Here is an 18,591-nt window from a genome sequence, read left to right as displayed (position 1 = left end):
TCATCTTTTTCATCATCTGACACTGTGAGACCTCTGGTGCTTCCTTGAAGTCAAAATGACCGTGAAATTCAAACGTAAATAATCTATGTAATAATTTTGAAAGACTTCGTGGTGTTCCATTGTCCAAGTCTTTACCCAAACCATTATTTTGTTTACTTGCAACTTCCATACATACGAATATCCATAAGTTCCACTCTTGAATAATTGCACATATCTTCAATTACCAATTTGATAAATCTCCAAAAGTAGGGACGCGGTACATTAGTTTGGATGTTTTTGGCTACATGTGTGACATACAGTGGCCATGGATGGTAATGGAAGAATGTATTTATGTGTGAGACAAAATCAGAGATAGAATGGTGATTCTCCTCATGTTGTCAAGGACCCAGATTCTTCCTGTATCCTCACTCTGCCAACCCTAAATATTTCTCTTGTCTGATCACCACATCTGTGTTCCAGGTGGCAGGACAGGGAAAAGAGGGAACAGGAGGCCACACATTTTCCCTTTTGAGACTTATCATATCAACTATACAATCACTTCTGCTCTCATCACATTGGCTAGAATTTATAAATATGCTATTCCTAGCTGCAAGGAAAACTGGGAATGAAATCTGTAGGCTGAGTAGCCTGGTTGAAATCTATTACAATAGGGGCTGGAGATGTAGCCCAGTGGCACCACACCTGCCTGGTCAGGGCAAGGTCCTGAATTCAATCCCTGGTACTGAAAAAAAATCTATTACAACAGAAGAAAAGTTTAATAAGTATGCATACTTTTAAGATTTCTGACCCATAGTACTTTATTGTCTGCAAAAAGATTGTAATAATTTACACTTCCATCACCCTTGCCAACACAAGACATTTTAAAATAACTCACCAAATTAGTAATGAAGAAGATGATCATCATGCTATTGTATCTTACATTTTCTCAATTTCCCGTCATGCTCTTGCCTTTCTTTTACCCATTGAAATATATCTCAGCAATTGACTCTGAATCCAGGCTCATGCGGAATGCCCAGATTCAAGATTAGAAGCTCTCGTAGGGCATCCCACTGTGCCCCCCATCTCCCAAGGCTTGGTTGTTATACATGATAGTAGTCCTGGTCCTCAGGAGTGGTTCCTTCCTTTTCACTGTGTGTGAACCTGCTGTGACCCAAATAGCCAGAAGTAACTAGGAGGTGTGGGCGGAGTGAGGGAAGGTCAGCTAGGGTGGCAGGATACTGACCCTACCCTCATTGTCGCACATTCACAGCCACACAACCTTTACTCGCACACACACTCTCAGTGTACCTGAGTTCACATGTATGCCAGTTTATGTTCCAAATATCACATGACGCTGTGTTCGCATGAGCACACACACATGTCCACCTGGCACTAGCTGAGTATAAATCTTTTATTCATTCTTAAAAGGAGGTTGGTGATAATCACCACTACCTTTTACAAAAAAAAACAAGAATAAGAGGTCTAAAACACTTCTGTGATTTAACACTTCACAGGCAAGAGGAGAATATGAATTCATGTCTGATGTTTTGTTAATTTTTTAAACCAAATAAGTGAAAGCTATGTCTGTAAAGATTCTTTCATCACAAACCTCAAAATTAACCCGAGGCAACTTAAACCAATGATAAATAAACTGAATAAACCTCTAGCAAAGAAATTCTGAATGCCTCAACAAGCCAGAGAAATTCCAAGGATCTCTTTCAACGGTGCCAACAGAAAATTTGACTCCAGCCACCGCTCGTTCCTATGTATCTGTATCAAGGCTCTGATTACAGGACAGTATCTGCTGAATTAGGGTCACATGGATACACCTGTGTAGCCACTTTTATGTTAAATGAGGAGTGCAAGTGGGAGAGGAGAAAGGAGGAATTCTCTTAGTTCACAGGACATCTAGAATCACACAGACCGAAGACAGGGCAGTTGACCAAAGGAATGAGCACTGATCAGAACAAAAGTAATAGATGTTTATGACATAAGCTGTTCTTAAAAAGTAAGTATACAGGAAGAAAATAAAAACCACCTATATTCCAACCAGAGTTCATATTTTGTATATATAATTACAAACAGTTCTTTTATCATATAATTTCTCCTGTGCAGGAACTGAGTTATATTGTAAATCCTGCATCATAATTTGCCTCTTTTAACTTAAAATATTTGACAAAAACCCTAAAAAGAGTAACAGCATCAAAATACAATATCTTGGTTGTCAAAGAGCTCCAAGCTCAAATTCGTCACTATGTAAACGGCAAAGTTCAAAAAATATTTGCTCGGTGTTCAAACCTTTGCTCAACAGTCAACCAAAAACCTGACTTGCAAAGACCTGTACAGGTTGACAGTGAGTCACACACCTTGTCTTGCCTGGACACAAAGAGGTGATGCTTCAGTCTAAGTGCCACTGTCACCCAGACAACATATAGTGGTTGTGTCAGTGCATCAAAACATTTGTCATTGGGCTTTGTGTGTGTGTGCTTTATTTGGATAAAATATCATAACCATGACTTCAAAGTGATACCTACAGTAAAGCTAAGAGGAAAACTGGGAGAACTATGATAGAGTCAAAGAAAGAAATCATTGTGAAATTTCTTAAAGTCCCGGAGAGCTGAATTTATAAGTGTAATTTTTGGGCCTCAGAAGCAATTATTTGGTTTTCCATTATTTCTTAGGGGGAAAAATATCCTCAGTTCTTGAACTTTTCAGTGCTTAAACACGAATTTGGAATAAGTTGAGTGTGACAACAGAGATGGTATAATTCAGGCTAGGAAGACCCCAAAAATTGCAATCAAAGATAAAAACTAGTAGAGTCATTAACATTAGAGTCATAATTTTGGAGTCATGGTTTCTTGGTCAATATCTCTATCCATAAAACAACTACTAGCATATCTGAAACCACATTCCTGTCCATAGATCCCGCTACATGTGAGATGTGATTGAAATACATGGTGAATGTTTAAATTAAAATTCTTACTATGACAAAAAGCACATTAACATTAATCCATTTCAAAATTCTCCCTTTCACTTTGAACACTTATCCCATCTTTTCTTTTTTTTCTACCGGATGGAACTCAGGTCCTTGGGCTTGCCAGGCAGGTGGTAGCACCACTGAGCTAAATCCCCGGCCCCCCATCATTTTTGCCAATTCCTGAAACGGTCTGGAAGTTCTCTTTTGTAAGTGTCATTATGAGGTATGATTTTAAAATACAGTGAGTGATGCTGTTCATTGCCATCCAGTGGAAAGGCAGCCTCATAAAAACATTTCAGTGTGTCATCATATACCTTGTTCACCAGATCTGAAGCCAAGCGACTTTTGACTCTCCCAAAGTCAAAATGACAGTGAAAGGTAAACATCTGGAATCGATTCAGGACATCGCGGCAGCCACGACAGCACAACTAAAGATGCTCACGAAAGAGGACTTCCAGAGCTGCTTCAGAAAGTGGCAGGAATGACGGGACAAGCATATTTGAATTGTGTATTTTGGAGGGGATTGATGGAAGTGTATCTTTAATGTAAAATTTTTTTTAAATTTAAACATTCACCATAGTTTTAGATCACTCCTTGTACATGTTTATCCATCTAGCTAGCTGCCTACTTTACCAGTGATGACGTGCTAGATAATGCCATCATGTCAAACAATCCTGAAACGCCAGAAGATTAATACATGTGTTTCTCCACCTGCAGACAGGGATGATTTGACTTACGTAGACAGTAGGATCCAGGCTTAAGGAGGCTCCATTTCAACCTAGCAGTGAAACAGAATATAGCAAAGTACACCTTGATTCCTAAAGCTTCACCCAGAAGTGACACATGTTTTTACTTCCACTCACAATGTATTGGCTAAAGCAAAGATCATGGGTTAGCTAACTCCAAAGCAGCAATCCCATCAGGGAACTGAATCATGCCCTTAATAGAATTAGAATATTTGCAAATGACCTGGAAGATGCTTTGTTGCTTTGTTTGAGGTTATAAACAATTTAGTAGCCGAAATTGGATTGGACTGGAGAATAAATCTTTCCAGACTTGAAAAGCCTCTAAGAGGATCAACTGTTTTAACTATATTATTCTGAGTTTGTTTCATAAATCACTTCCATTTCTATCTCAAACTCTGTTTTTCCTCCTCGCCCTAATCCACAGCTCATACAACATAAGACAAACCAGAAAGTAGGAAAATGGACAGCTGGGGCCGATACCTGACACAGAGGGCAGAACTGTGATGTCCTCAAAAGTCCAGTGTCATTTATCATAGGTAACCTAGGGCAAAATATAAATAGCTTTGATTCTTTAAATAGTCCTAAAAATTGTCCTGGAGAATTCAATGTTAACATTAGAACACTATCTGGAGTAATTTAGACCAGGAAACTGTTACAAAAAAAATAATAATAATATGGAGCTTTCGCAGTAGTTTATTTCAGACCTTACCTAATGAATATATTGACTGATAAAATGTTTGCAAGCTTTAAAAAAATATATAACATACATCATGGTAATAGATATCCAGAACTATTGTCAGGTATGTTTAAGGTATTTTGATCTGTTAAATTTATTGAGGGGTCCTGAGTTAACTTGCCTTGGTGCAAATAATGATGGAATTGGCCATTGACGAGCAAGATGGCATTCACTTGTGCCAAAGTATATAAGTAGTCCCTCAGTACCCATGGGGTAACAGCTCCAACACCCCTGTGAATACACAGATACAAAGATGCTCAAGTCCCTTATAGAAAATGGTGTGACCTACACCACCTTCCCATATACTCTAAGTCATGTCTTAATTATAATGCCTAATATAATGTAACTGCTATGTAAATAGCTGTTGAAATACATTGTTTAGGGAATAATGACAAGAAAAAAATTATGTGTATTCTCTACAGATGCAAGTTTTTTCCAAATACTTTTTCAATTTTTATTTTTTATTAGTACCTGTTGGCCATACACAATGATTCCATTTCTCATGGGACGTTGGTACATTTAGGTAACACATCTTAACTCTTTATTCATCCTTTCCCTTTCCCCTCCCTCCATCTCTTGGTCCCCTTCCCTTTTGCAAAAGATCTATCTCCCTCTTTCCTATTATCTATCTTTTATTCTCTTTATTTACATTTTGAGTTTCTTATGTAAGAGACTCCATGTGATAACTAAGCTTGAATGTGATTCATTTCACTTAACATTATGGCCTAAGGGTGCATCCATTTTCCTACAAAGGACTCAAGTTTATCCTTCTTTATGAAAGGGTATTTTGACCAGAGGTGAGTTGACCCCAGGGATCTGGAACCCACAGATGATCAGAGACTGGCAGTAACTCTGTGCTAGGTGGGAGCTGAAGTAGCCAGTTGGATCCTATTGGAAGCTATGGATTTGGGGCAGACAGGCTCCAGGGATAACCTAGGGTGAGGATGGATACAAAGGCTCATTTAGAACCAACCTCACTGACTCACTGGTAAATGAGCAAATGGAATAGGAGGAGTGGTGTGGAAGGGATGGACTTCAGCGTGACAGTTCCCACCCCTTGGGAAGGGGAGCTGAGGCAGCAGAGGATTCCCCAAAGCCCAGGAGAAGGCATGCTGGGATCTGGGCACAGAAAGACTTCTACTCATGGTGTAGCAGAAGTCACTTCTTGGAAAATGACCATGAAGACTTACTGAAGGGTAAAAGTTCATTGTAGAGGTAAACACATAGATGGAAGACTGAGGTTTCATTTCTGAGACCTGTCTTTCATTCAGAGAACAGGAGGGGAGGGCAAAATTGGGTGATGTAAAACACATGCTGTCTCTTAGTAGACTGACCAGCTGAGCTGAGAGGTGAAGATCCCTGAGTCTGAAAACAGAGAAGCCACCTTGTGAGGAAAGGCACAGATAGGGTACAACCAGGTTCAGAAAAACACTGCACTGCTACATTCCCTTTAGTACATACCTTCTCCTGTAGTCCAGGAAGAACATGTTGGTGATACTGCCATGGTTTGTATCTTTGTATTCCCTCAAATTCATATGTTGAGATCTTAACTGCCATGGTGGTGGTTTTAGGAAATAGGGCTTTTGGGAGATTAGGTCATGAGGTGTGAATAAGTATCATGCTCCACAGGGGGAAAAAAAAAGTTCAAGAGAAAGACCCTACATTCCTTCCACCATGTGAGGACACAGCTAAGACGGTGCTATCTATGAACCAGAAAGTGGGTATCACCAGACATCGCATCAGCCAGCACCTTGATCCTGGGCTTTCCTGTCTCCTTTGCTTTGATTTTTTTTCTCTACTGGGGATTAACCCAGGGTCTTCTTGCACATGGCAGAATAGTGCCCCAGAGCTGAGCTACATCTCCAGCCCTTTTTGTCTTAAAGCAGATCCCACTAAGTTAAGCGGGCTGACCTCTTCCTGCCTCAGCAGCCTGGGTAGCTGGGATTATAACTGTATTCCACCCTGGCTGGCTCACCCTTTTTTTTTTTAATGTAACAAATATATTGAATTGTTGTAAGTCTCTTTTCAAAACTACAAAAAAAATACATGTAAACTGTAGAAATTTGGAAGAAAGTATAAAACTATAAAGAAAAAAGTATTATCCATAATTTCACTTCTAGAGATGACTACTGTCAATATTTGATTAATATATTTCCTCCTCATTGCCATCCATATTATTTCAAATAATTCAGGTTTTTAGAAACATTTTAGGTCATGTTATATGTAACATGAATCCTACATTTATCATTTTAAATTAAAGCCTGAACTTTCCTAAGTATCAAAAAATTCATCCCCAGAACCACACACACAAAGGAGGATTAAAACATTCTTTCTAACACTATTTTAATGGTTCTAAAACATCTTAATAGTTTTCTGATGTTTATTTAATCATTTTTCTGTTGTTAGTCATTAAGTTCATTCCTAACATTTTGTTACTATTAATTATAATGAAATAGATATATTTGGGGATAAAACTTTGTGGACAGGTTTTCGGTGCTGGTCTTGGAACCTGGGGCCCCACACAGGTGGAAAGTGCTGTATCACTGAGCCACAGCCCAGCTTTTGTCCAAATTGTAGGGTATTTAGTAAAAGAAGATAAATTCCTAGAGGTGATATCACTGGATTAAGAGATATAAAGACTGTGACAGTTATGAAACCGACCCTACAGTTCTTTGACAGTCTTCCCCTGAGAGCTGGGTTTAACTTTCCATCCCCTTGAACCTGAGCAGGCTCGTGACAACTTCGACTAACGAAGGAAGCAGACAAATGCTGAGTGACCTCTGGACCTAGGTAGCCAGAGCGCTCACACCTGGGCCCTGAGCTGCTATATAAACAACATGGCTGGGCAAGGCTGCCATGCACGCAGAAGCGGAACCATGGGAGGCCCCAGGAGGCACTGGGAGGCGGGTGTATTCCTGACCCTTTCTTCTTTCTTTCTCTCCTCTCCTTCTCCTCCTTCTCCTCCCCTCTCCTCCCACTTTTCCTCCTCCTCCTTCTTTCCTGTCCTCTCTCTCCCTCCAACCTCTTTCCATCCAAACTAGGGATTGAACTCAGGGCCTTTCCTGTGAACGACATACACACTCCTTTTTTTTATTTTGAAATAGGGACTTTCTGAATTGCCCAGGCTGGGCTCAAACTTGTAATCCTGCCTCAGTTGCCCAGAGGGCTGCGATTATAGGCATGTTTGCCACCATTCCCGTTTTCACGACAGTCTTCAGATCACACCAACCCAGACTCCAGACTGTGAGTGAACAAACTGCCCTTCAGAAGGTTCCAGCCCCAGTTGTTAAGTGACCCACAGCCTCCAATTCCTACCAGCTAAGGTTCTGCAAATCATGCAGCAGAGACAAGCCGCTCCCACTGTACCTTGTCCAGATTCCTAATCCACAGAATGTAGGAGCCTAAGAAAATGGTTGTTTTAAACCAAGTTGGTGAGTGATTTTCCTCTTGATGTCACCTGTAAAATTGTTGTCTAACCAGCATGTAGCAGTTTGGCTACAAGTTTGGCTACACACATGTTCTTATATTGGTGCACATTTCGGAGTTCCTCCCTCGTTTGATTTTTCAATTTGTATTACACAAAATGAATACTCCTAAAATAAAAGGCCAGCATAGTGAATGCCTATGTACCCTTTACCCGGTTTCATGTGGTTCCTTTGCCAGTCTCATCTCTTCTTTCCATCAGCAGAGTTGTTAGATTAGGCCCCAAACAAATAAGCATCAGGGGAAGAAAAGAAGACACATTTTAAATAGGCACAATGAGCAAGACACTGTCTAAGCACAGCACAGAGTACCCAGTTCAGCTTCATAGGATCCTAAAAGGTGGATCAAATTCACTCTCATCCTATCATTTCACAGACGAGGAAAGAGACATACAGAACCAAGTAACTCGTTCAAGTTTGCACTGCTAGCTAGTAAATGATAGAGACAGAAATTGAACTCAAGAAGTCTGGCTCTAAAGCCTATTCAGGTAATCACTCTACTCCATCACGGCTCTTGAAGAAACCTGCTCCTGTGGCTGGTTATAGCAAATTAGTTTGTGCGGTATGTTGAGGCAATTCCCCAATCTAATATTATCTGGGTTACTGGGGAGATACTTGAAAGCTGGAGATAAAATATGGTACCATTTGATCAGATGGCTTGGGGAAAACTATTGCCAGCCTTGTAAAGAAGGAGCCAACCCAGGAAAGAATGATAGCCGAATAAGGTCAGAGTCTCTGTTTCATCAGGAGTAGTCCCACTCGTTTTAACCACTTTCCAGTCCGATTATTTAAGTACAGGATGACCATAAATTGTATATTTTTTCATTAATTTTTAAAAATGTAATATAACAGAAAATACAGAAATGACAATTTTATCAGATTTACTCAATACAAGAATCAACTGGTTGAAATGATACCTGCCTGAGCAATGCTCAGGATAGGCAGTGCATAAATAAATGTGCTACCTGAGTGATGTTCCGGATAAACTGCTAGGGGTTTACAATTCCTAAAGTACAACGTATGGATTAATATAGAGCAGTGAAGTTGCCTCATAGCTAATTACTAAGGAAGTAACAGAAAAAAAAATAGTGCTCCAAACATTCACCAACAGCAATCAAAGAAAGAAAGAGAACCAGGCATGATGGTATACACCTGTAGGTCTGAGGGGCTGAGGCAGGAGAGTCACTAGTTCAAACCAAGCCTGACAACTTAGGGACTCAGTAAGACTCTGCCTCAAATTTTTTTTTAAAAAAGTAAGGAGCAGAAGGCAGAGAAGCCTGAAAATACAGCTCAGTGAAAAGGCCCTGGGTTCATTCCCTAGTACCACCACCTCCCCCAAAGAGAAAAGAGGTACAGTCCAGTACTATAAACCTCAGATGGTATAGGAAAACAAGATTCTGAAGCTAGGTGAAGCAGCCTCTTTGTAGGACCTCCAAGCCCAACTCCTATTCTCATGAGCCATAAAAATTTCAGAATTCTCTTCATTATTCTAAAACCACAAGGAGACAATCTGAGTGGTTATCCTTAGCTTAGATTCTGTTTTCTGTCTGCAGTGAATGGAAGTGACTGCTGGAGAGAAACTGGGTGAAAGTCATCTGGAATACGGAAATGGTTTCAGGGTTACACTCTTGGTGGAGAGGGCAGACTAGGCCTGTGGACACAAGATGTAGAGGGAGGATCTGAGTTGGAAATAAACGCCAAGGTTAGGTCCTCTAACAAAGAGTACAGGGTCCCAGCTGAGCCCCCTACCATCCACACAGGGTGCAGACAAATAGGAAACACCAAGGAGCACACCAATTACAGCACTCTGGGGAAAACCAACTGGCCTGGTAAGGTGGAAAGGCAATCACGAAGTCACCCACACTCCATCAGAGCAAACAGGGGCTTTGAGAGAGCTGCCCAAACCTGAGCAAGATGAAAGGAATCAGCCCTGGCAAGGAGGCAGCAGTGCCTGTGGGGCCGGGGGTGGCATGGGGGTGGAAAGAACAGAGCTGAACAAAAGACAGGCACACACCACAGCTGGCATGAGCACTCCACTGGAGGAAAAACAGGAATTTCCCTTCCCAGACTCTCAGGACGAGGCAGTGGGACCTGGTGACCAGGGCTTGCCAGAGTGGACCACCTTGTAGAGAAGATATTGGACAGAAGATGGAGAAAGAGAGAATATCTGCAGGGCTTCCTCTAATTCCTTTGTGTGATTTGCGGAGTGAGTGAGCTTCAGGGTTAGGACCCCTCCATGAACCCCCCAGGAGACAACTATTTGAGCATCATGATGCGCAGTGTGCTTGGGTCCTTTCAGATAGTAACTCGTTCAATCCTACAGCAATGCAGAAAATAGAAACTATTATCATCTCATTTTACAGATAAGCCCTCTTGTCCACGTGTATACACTCTTAATCCAGAACCCATCCCAGTCCCTAGCTCTCCTTTACTCAAAAAGAGTTTTAATCTTCCTCCAGAGGTGAAGACCGCACTTGGTTTACCCAGTGGGCAGGTGTGCTAACCAGACACTGCCAGCCTCACAAAAGCTAGGAGTTTGTTTCTTCCCCTCCATCCCCAGAGAGTAGCTGGAAAGGACCAAGGTGAAGGCAGTTTCCTTTCTGTTGCTAACAAGCCTTATTGTATATGTAAATAACCTGCTGAAATTAATCTGATCTCTATTAAGTGTTAAGCTCTTTCTTTGAGGTAAATGAAAATTCCTTCACCAACAGGTTTAGCTTCCCAGGTTGTGGAATACACCCATACATAAAACACCCACACAGGCACACACAGCTTGCAGCAGGGTTTTAGCACAGACATAATTATGACTCACAAATAAGCACGGCTGGAGCATACAGCATTCAACTCCCGGTTACATAAGCACAGATGCCATCCATCTTCTACCCGAGCAGCACTAACATGATGTACTACAGATAGGAGATTAAATTAACAGAAGAAAGAGAAGGCCATTTATTGTAATGAATTCCTGAAGGTGGAGACCAGCTTCCTGATTACTCATCCACTGGAGAGTATAATAGTCCACCAATTAACCACGAATCCAATGGTAAGCCCAGGTGTTGCTTCTAGTAAGACAACCAGTCCACTAGGTAATGACTCTAGAGGCTATCCCTCTGGACTTCAGGTCCTGTGTTCTAAAGTTGATTGCCCTTCAATAATCCCATTCTCACCTATGAATAATGATGCTGTTTTGTTTTAGTTTTGAGGCTCTGGGATTGAACCCAGGGCTGAGCTACAGCCCCAATCCTTTGTATTTCTTATCTTGAGACAGGATTTGGCTAAGTTGCCCATGCTGGCCTCGAACTTGCAATACTCCTCCCTCAGCCTCCTGAGAGACTGGGGTTACAGGCATGCAGCCACACACCAACCTGATGCAGCATTTTGATAACTTCAAGAAAACACCTAAATTGTATCAAACTCTTCCAACGAAACATAAGAAACCATGACTCTCAGGTCAGTATTGCAGGGAGAACGTGAGGGGAGTATAGTATGCAGAACATCAAAAGCATTTGGCCTGAACGCTCGCTGTACACTCCTCCATATTTAGCTTCCTTCCTCTTATTTGCTCTTTGACCCTTCCCCAAGATTTTTGTTGTACAAATATATAGGAAACATGTGAGAATAGAGAGACAGAAGTTGATTATGGCCCTACTTCCAATACAGTAATACCTTGGTTCACAAATGCTTCAGTTTGCAAACATTTGGTTCACAAACAGAAGTGTTCAGCAAAAATTTGCTTCTGTTCGTCAGGTGATAAACATGACTATGACCACCTTCCCCAGAACCATGAGATGGATTAAGTTCATGAAGCAAGGTACCAATATGTTATGGTTTGGGTCTGGATATCCCCCCAAAGCGTTATGCAGTTAAATAAAGTGTGTGATTGATTCATGGAGGGGCCAGGTCCAAGGACACTAAGATTAAGGTGCCACCCACTCTAAGTAGTCTGAATAAGAAAAAAGGGTCAGAAGACACTGTTAAGGTCCCTCTCTCGTTGCTTTTGCTATCTTCTGCTACCATGAACTGTCGCCCCCCTGCCACGGGCCACCCTGCTTTGGAGCCAGCCAGGTATGGACTGAAACCTCTATAAGCTATGAACTAAGTAAACACTCTCACCTTTAACTTTGGGTGTTGGCTATTTTGTCTCAGCCACAAGTGAAAAGTAACTAACACTGAAATTTGGTACCAGAGAAGTGGGGTCAGTGCTGTGACATCACCTGGCCATGTGGCTCAAAAGTCTTTGGAACTGGCTTGCAGGAAGGGGGAGAGTCAGGCAAGATTTGCAGATGCCTGCTGAAGCAGTAGAGATGGAATGCCTTAGACCGTTCTGTGTGGGAGATTCTGGTCAGAGCTCAGAAGACCAGAAAGCTGGTAAAGACCAGGCTTGGGAAGTCTCTGCTGGGAAGAAGGGCTGCAATGGCTACTGGACTCCAGAGTTATGCCTTGGCAGAAATTTTGCCTGCATTTGGCTCATGTCCAGAGGCTTTGCTTGACACTAAGATTAAAGGCAGTAGGCTAATAAATCTGGCAGAAGAAATTTCAAGGCAGTCTAATGTTGAGGCTGTGGCATGACTGCTGTTGGAGCTTTTAGCCAATCTATGTTGAGAATCAAGAACAAAAAGACCAGCAGAATGGTTTAAAAATGTTTTGAGTTTGGCCGGAAAGAAAACTCCAGTAATACTGTAGATTGCAAAGATAGAGCAGAGGAGATCTTTATTGCTGAGAAGGAACAAGAAAATAGAATAGAAGGCTTGAGGGCACTACAAGAAGCAGCAGAACTCCACCCTTTGTGGCCTCAAAATTGCAAAAGTGAAAGAGTTTGCTTCGAGAAGAGAGTACCAGGGCACCATGTTCCAAAATGGTAGCTGCCTAGAGAATTTGTTCCTTGGGATGGGGTTCAGAGTGCTCAGTGATTCAGGTACTCTATCCCTAAAGTCAAGAGAGAAGGAAGTCTGGCTACTGCTCCTGCTGGCAGCAAACCTGAGCATCAACTACATCATGCTGGTTTTAGGTGCGTGCAAAATGCAAGAGTTGTGGGGTCAGGAAGGCTTCCACCAAGAGTTCAGAAAAAAGCCTGGGAGGTGAGACAGTGTGTCCCTGAGAGGCTAGTGTGTGAAGGTGTGAGTGTGAAGCTGAAGGTGCAGTAGAGGCCCCCCAAGTTTGAAGAAGTAAGGATCATCTGAGGAAAACTGCAAAGAGGGAGCAGAGCCTGACCAAGAAGGAAGCTATGGGATCTACCACCACCAGAAGTGCCACACGGGCAGAGCCATCTAAGCCTTTCACATTTCACCAGACTGTCTCAGATGCTATCCATGGAACTGTAGGACTTTATATTTGTCCTGCTGGAGTTTGGACTCCCCTTGGTCCCATTCCTTGCTATCTCCCTATTTGCTTCTTTTGGAATGGTAACGTTTATCTTGTGCCATTGTGTGCTGGAAGTGTTTAACTTTCTTTTCCTATGTACAGGGGCTCACAGCTAAGAGTTTGCCTTAAATCTCAGAGGAGACTAGGAACTTGGATTTTTCAGCAATCCTGAAACTATTAGGACTTTGGCATCTCTTAGAGATGCACTAAGTGATATTTTGCACAAAGGTATGTGCGTAAGTCATTGGGAAACCAGGGATGGAATGTTATGCTTTGTGTTTAGAGATCCCCTCAAAGCCTCATGCTGATGAGGTGGGGCTTTCTTTTTCAGAGGTGGCTGAATCTGGAATGTGTGATGCTGGGATTAAGGGCATGTGGTTACTAAACCACCACACCTGAGTAATTGGTTAGGCACTGCCCTAGACCCAGTAGTCTGAATAAAAGACAAAAGGAGCAGAAAGACACTGTTAAATTCTCTTGTTGCTTTTGCTGTCTTCTGCCATCATGAACTGTTGCCCCCCTGCCACTCTGCCTTGGAGCCAGCCAATTATTGACTGATACCTCTACTAACTGTAAGCCAAATAAACCCTTCTCCTTGAATTTTGGGTATAGCAGTGATAGAAAAGTAACTCAGCAATTAAAATCAAAAGCTTTGGATTCCAAAGACTAAGCTTTGGTAGAAATAAAAATATTTTCATTTACAAATCTTCGTGTTATACATCCAAATTAAAGCCCTGAAATATTTAGGGATAAAAGGTATGGCATCAACAGTAGTTTGGATATAAATAGACAAATAGCCCCACTTCCTTGCCACAGGCATCTGAGAAGAAGAGAATGATAGGTGGGATGGGACAGGACATGAAAGAGGGCCCTATGGGGCTCAGGATCTGGGGCAGGACTGGAAGCACCCAAAACAATAGCGGAAGAAACTGTCACTTTCCTTCTCTGAAACACCAGAAAGCCACCAAGGGCCAAGGCAATGTCTGCAGAGGGCCCACCAGCCATTTGAACAAGGAGAGCACCTTAACTGTTCTTCTGACTCCAGCAGAGGTGATTAGTGTTATCTGACAGATATGATTGTTTCTGCTTCAGTCATTCATATGTCTCTAAGATACAAAGTGGATCCAGGATATATAAGAAGGTGGTGGTGAGAAAGCAAACCCCAGGATGCATTTTAGACAAATTAAGGAAATCTGCCTGGGCAGAGAACACAGCCCAGTACACAGCTGTGCACAGGTAGAGATCACTGTTCAGCACTCAACAGAGTATACTTCGCAAACTATTCCACAATGTAATAGTTTTAATTTTCAGCTCTTGTAACAGTGAATACACACTAAATCCTCAATAAATACTTGTTGACTAAATGAACTACATATGGGTGATATTTTCATGACAGAACATATGGATTTATATTTTTCTTTTTATTGGCTGCCACAGTATTCTAACATATAATTGCTATGGTTTAGATCAAAATATTCTCCCAATGTCTTGCATTTGGAGGTGGGGCCTGGTGGGAAGAGATTTGGTGGGGTTGCCTTTGGAGTGCATATCTTTTTCCCTGAATACTCCCTTCAATTACTGCTTCCTGGTTACTATGATATGAGTAGCTGTCCCTTACCAGGTCCTTCCACCATAGTGTTTCTGTCTTGGAGATGGCCAATCGTAGACTAAACTCACTGAAACTGCAAGCCTCCTTTAAGCTGTTGTTTTGGGTATTTTGTCCTGACAAGAAGAAAGCTAATACAGAAAATTGGTACTAAGAGTGGGATCATTACTGTGAAAGTACCTGGCCATGTGGTTTAGAAGCTTTTGGAACTAGTTTGTGGAAAGAGTTTGGAAAGTTTGGAGATGTTAGTGAGAGAAGCCCCAGAATGTTGTAAGCTAAGCTTGATGTGGGATTCTGGTCACAGCTCAGAAGATCATAATTCTGATAGGCATGTGGAAATAAAGGTGATTTCAGATGAAAATGAGAACTCTGTTGGAAACTGGACTCAAGACCATGCATGTTTCCTTCCAGTAAAGAATTTGGTTCATATCCTAAGACTTTGTGTGAAGCTAAGTTTAAAGATGGCAGACTAATTGATTTGGTGGAGAAAATTTCAAGACAACCCAAAGTTCATGCTGTTGGATGAATACTACTGCCTGCATTTAGCTAGATCTACAGTGAGAATCAGGAGCAAATAGCAGAGCAACTTATTTGAGAAGTTAGCAGTTTTGCCAGAGAGGAAGGACCTGAAAAGTTAGGGTAAAGAAGAGCATGATTGCTGAAAAGATTAGCATAGAAAACCAAGTATATTGCATCAGAATAGTGAGAAAGAAGGCTTGAGGGCATCTCAGGAATTGGTCAAATCCTACCATTCACAGACTCAAGGATTTAAAAGGCTAAAGATAACTTCATTTGAAAGATTTTTTGTTTTGAGAAGAAAGCCCCAGGGTACTCTGCTCCAGAAGGTCACCTAAGGAATTGGTACCCCAGGATTCATTTTATAGTTCTCAGCTAGCTAGGCACTCAGAGGTTGCTGCAGCCCTGGTCCAAGCAGATCCAGCTACTGTAGGAGGTAGCAGCACACACATTCGCATCACCCGTTGGTGCTATTTTTTTCCAGCATGCAGAATGTAAGAGTTGTGAGGTCTCGGAATCTTCCATCCAGATTTCGGAAGAAGGCCTGGGAGGCCAGGCTGTGTGCTCCAAGAGGGCAGTATGAAGCTGAGATAGTAAAGATACAGGTGCATTGCAGGTCTCAGGAAGTTATAGATGCCAAGAATATGGAACATCTGCTGAAGAAGGTTGCAGGCAGTAAGTAGAACCAACCCAAGACAGAGGCCATGTGCACTGCAAATGGCAATACTATAGGAGTGGGCTGCCCAAGCGCTTTGAAGTTTACTGTTCCCCACAACCTGCCCTGGGTGCTGATCATGCAGCTATAGGATTTAACGTTTTCTCTGTAGGGTTTCTTTCAGGCTTGCTTTGATCTGATTACTCTCTATTCTCCTATCCCTCTCTTTTGGAATAGGAATGTTTACTCTGTGCCATTGTATGTTGAAAGTGCTTAACTTTCTATTTTATTTTGACAGGGGCTTACAGCTAAAAATTTGCATTGAGTCTCAGAAGAGACTTCGGACTACGACATTTCAGCAATACTGAACTATTAAGACTTTGATGACTCTTGGAAATGGACCAAATGCTTTTTGCAGATGGCATGGACATGAGCCTTTTGAGGGCTAGGGGCAGAATGTTATTACTTAGATCTAAGCCCCCCCCCAAATCTCACATTCTGAGATGGGGCTTGACAGGCAGGCCATCACTCAGTGTATTCTTAACTCTGGTTCCTTTCTACTCTCTCTGCTTTCTGGTTGCCATGCAGTGAACAGCTTTCCTTTGCCTTGCTATTGTGCCATCCTGTTCTTCCATGCTGTTTTTGCCTTGGAACCAGCTGACCATTAACTGAATCGAATGAAAATGTGAGACAAAATAAGTCTCTCCTCTTTTATGTTGCAGGTGTCACATATTTTTTCCAGGGTTAAGACAGTGACTAATATAATGATATAATCTTTTAAACTATTTATCTACTAATGGACATTTCAGCAAGTACATTTCCATAGGTTAGATACAAACTGTGATTGATGAGCCAAAGTATATAGACACTTTGGTAGATAATGCCAAATTGCTCATCAAAGAGTAGATACCAATTTATGCCCCTAGCAATGTTAATGATAATGATATCAAGTGCTGATTAATTTTACTGTATTTGAGGCAACTTTCTAAATTTTCTGCATGGATTGATTTGTCTAATCCTTTAAACAATCCTTTATACTAGGTATTTTTAGCTCCATTTTACATATTTGAACCAAAACATACAGAAGTCAAATAACTTGACGCAAGTCATGGATTAGTATGTTGGATTCTCCAGCACGTTCTTAACCAGGTGTTTCTTAAAGGGTGTATCTACTCCTCCATACCTGCACCTATAATAGGGAGATCTACATTTTTGTCAGTCTCTCATGAAATAATGTAGGTGAACTTACTGTGTGATCTCTAAAGTGGATATCAAAGATAAAATATTAGAAAGCAACCTTCTCCAAATGATCCAATGATTCACATTTCAAAAACATGAATGTACTTTTCATGAGTAAGTGTTCTTACTATCAGAGAAAGTGTGTAGGTTAGGGACCTGACTTGCAGAAAGCAGAATCCACTCTAGCTACTTTCAACAGAAATGGATTTATCATTGCTATCAAAACTTATAGAGTTCCTAAGGGGTCAAGAATTAAGTCTCAATGTCACATAGCCAGATACAATGCCACTAGGAGGAACATCCACGCACAGAAAAACCTGTTTAACACCAGAAAATCTGTAAGCTGCTGCTGAGACCACTGGATGTGATGTTAGAAAACTGTGCTACCATCACAGCTGGGCCAGAAGGCTGGTTAGCTCCACCTAGAGACCCTGTCTCCTCATGTGCTGCCATCTCATATGGTTCACTTTGCATTCCAAGTTTCTAGTGGAAGCTACTTGCAAAGGAATCTAAAACGTATACTTAACTTTCTTGAGTGCTACACAAAAGGCAGATTCTGCTACAAGTAAGCTTATTTCCCCCCCCCCTGGTATCTTTATTTTTCCTGAATTAGCCCTCCTGTAACTTGTCCTGAAGTTTAGGCATAGTTTAGGCATATCAACCAAGATAGATGATAACATGTGAATATAGATATGACGGTAGAGACAACAGTAGCATTGTTTACCCTGAATTATTGATTTTATTTCTTTGGAGAAGTACAGTCCACCAGCATCACTCTCATTCATACTACTGTTGTAGGACTTGTCTTTGTCATTTATCCTTTTTTCCCTGCAGTGTTGGAGAATAATCCCAGGGCCTCACACATGCAAGGCAAGCATTCTGTTACGGAGCTATACACCCAGCCCCCATTTATATTCTTTATAGCTCTCACATGACTACATTTTTCTGGCCAAATACGATTACACTGATCTAGAGGTGGACACCTAACCCAACCTAAGAAAATAACTTCCTTCAGTGGTAGACTTGTGATTCAGTACCGGGACCCACAAACTATGAAACAAAGAGCTATTGGTAGGTCTGTCTCTTAAATACATAGAGGAAGCATCCCCAGTGAAAAAGTCATAAAGCCAACCCAAATTATTGAAGCCACAGTCAGAGACAGAGAGTTTTAGCAATTTTGAGCTTCTTGTGCAATAGTACCTGATACCCAGCCGTATGACATCCCTTCTGCAATTTACTCTATCTGATCAAGTTTAAGACATTACTAATTCAAAGATGTTAAGCTATGTATGTC

At 41.5% G+C, this 18,591-nt stretch overlaps 1 long non-coding RNA gene across 1 annotated transcript in view; it reads left to right on the top strand.

Moving 5' to 3' along the window:
• The window catches only part of LOC104861476, a 31,917-nt gene extending 15,507 nt beyond the window's left edge, over nt 1-16,410 (top strand). Inside the window, exon 3 of the long non-coding RNA XR_780061.1 lies at nt 16,357-16,410. This is a non-coding gene — a long non-coding RNA (uncharacterized LOC104861476). The remainder of the gene's footprint in view (nt 1-16,356) is intronic.
• The last annotated feature ends 2,181 nt before the right edge of the window (nt 16,411-18,591 follow it).

This window comes from Fukomys damarensis, unplaced genomic scaffold, assembly GCF_012274545.1.
Source record: "Fukomys damarensis isolate Sample0158 unplaced genomic scaffold, DMR_v1.0_HiC HiC_scaffold_10, whole genome shotgun sequence".
NCBI lineage: Eukaryota > Metazoa > Chordata > Mammalia > Rodentia > Bathyergidae > Fukomys > Fukomys damarensis.
This window is presented reverse-complemented; position numbering and strand designations above follow the sequence as displayed.